Source organism: Bactrocera tryoni, chromosome 2, assembly GCF_016617805.1.
Source record: "Bactrocera tryoni isolate S06 chromosome 2, CSIRO_BtryS06_freeze2, whole genome shotgun sequence".
Lineage (NCBI taxonomy): Eukaryota > Metazoa > Arthropoda > Insecta > Diptera > Tephritidae > Bactrocera > Bactrocera tryoni.
This window is the reverse complement of record NC_052500.1, coordinates 49,246,301-49,247,916: the sequence shown is the minus strand read 5'-3', so window position 1 is coordinate 49,247,916 and position 1,616 is coordinate 49,246,301. Positions and strand designations below refer to the sequence as shown.

At 43.1% G+C, this 1,616-nt stretch overlaps 1 pseudogene; it reads left to right on the top strand.

Annotated features, from left to right (window-relative positions):
• The first annotated feature begins 505 nt into the window (after positions 1 to 505).
• On the top strand, positions 506 to 943 carry LOC120767931 (annotated as a pseudogene).
• Positions 944 to 1,616: the final 673 nt, after the last annotated feature.

The window sequence follows — 1,616 nt, the reverse complement described above, 5'->3', positions numbered from 1 at the left end:
CTCATTCCACATTACACACATCTTTTACTGCGCAAGGCGTTAACGAACAACGACTAGAAACATTACTTAGAAGCTACTGGGAACTCGAAGAGCCCATACTATCATCCGAAATTCACGTAGACGACTGTGAGAAGATCTTCGACGACTCAGTCAGCCGTACCTCAGACGGCAGGTACCAGGTGCAAATATTATTTCGACCAGATGTTTCTGGTCTTAGAGAATCTCATCAATCGGCAGTTCACATCGCATTTATGCGAGGATATATTGCTCTTGATAACAAGGCGGTTAGCAAGCAAGCTTTTACCAACAAAGAAAATTAGTACTTCATACCTCATCATGCGGTAGTCACAAAATTTCTAGTAGTTTTCAACGCTTCCGCAAAAACGTATAAAGGGACATCCTTCAAAGATACCCTTTTTCCTGGACCACAAATACATGCCAATATAGTCGACATCATTCATCGTTTCCGCAACTGAACGTAGGGATTACTGCAGACATTAAGAAGATGTTTCGATAAATACTGGTAGACAGACGGCAAAGTAAATGACAACGAATACTTTGGCGTGAATCGCCAAATGAACCTCTTCAAGTGAAGACGGTGACTTATGGAATGGCTTGTAGCCCATTCAACGCAATACGCGCACTGCGTGAATGTGCGAATGACAATTATAAAGTCATCTTTGACCCAAGTCGTGCTGCCGCAGCGAGTCATAGCATACTTTATAATATCAACGTTGATGACTATAGCGTCGACAGCGACGAACTAGCCATTACCCGTGCTCAAGATATAGCGACTATTATGAAGCAAGGACAATTAATATTTGCGATAACCGGTACAACAGTTTCTGCATCAGAACTGGACTTGTACCACTCAACAACAAAGGTATTGGGTCCAGTGAGCGACGAGGTCTTCTTCAAGGTTGGCATAGTTGAGGACACTTGAATGCATACCAAGCAGAAGGTTTTGTCTTCCCGCTGTCTTAGCAGATCATTCATCATGGCGTGGGAGACAAAACTAGTTTACCTACTTTAACGGAGTCGTTTATAAAATACCACTGTTTGGTTAAGGCGATGGCTACCGAAATATCGCGATTACAGGAACGATATAGCTTCTGTCGCAGATCAGCACTGGGCGTTACTTCTGCATATTCGACAAACACAAGGTAATCATTTTAAACCAGAAGTTAAAGCCATTGCACTCAATCCTTTTCTGGATGCAGACGGCATAATGAGAGTAGGCGGTCGTCTCACAAACTCCGACGTAAATGAAGATCAGCGACATCAAAGTATAATTCCGCGTAGAGTCATGGCTGATTTTATTTACTAGTCGCTGATGCACATACATTTTGCTTACGTTGTGGTATACATATTGAGTTACATTGAGTTGTCTACTCTTTTGACTCGCTTTGAGGCGTGTTCAAATTCGAAACCAGTGATAGCTCTCTACGATGATGATGAAGGAGGCAGAGCTGTAACACAGGGTGACTTCCTGATCGGCCATCCACTTAATTGTCGTCCAGATCCCCATTGCCTGAAGCTCCAGTAAAACGTCTTCGATATTGGCAACGCCTCCAGCAAATGTTGGAGCATTTCTGGCATCGCTAGTAATCCGAATA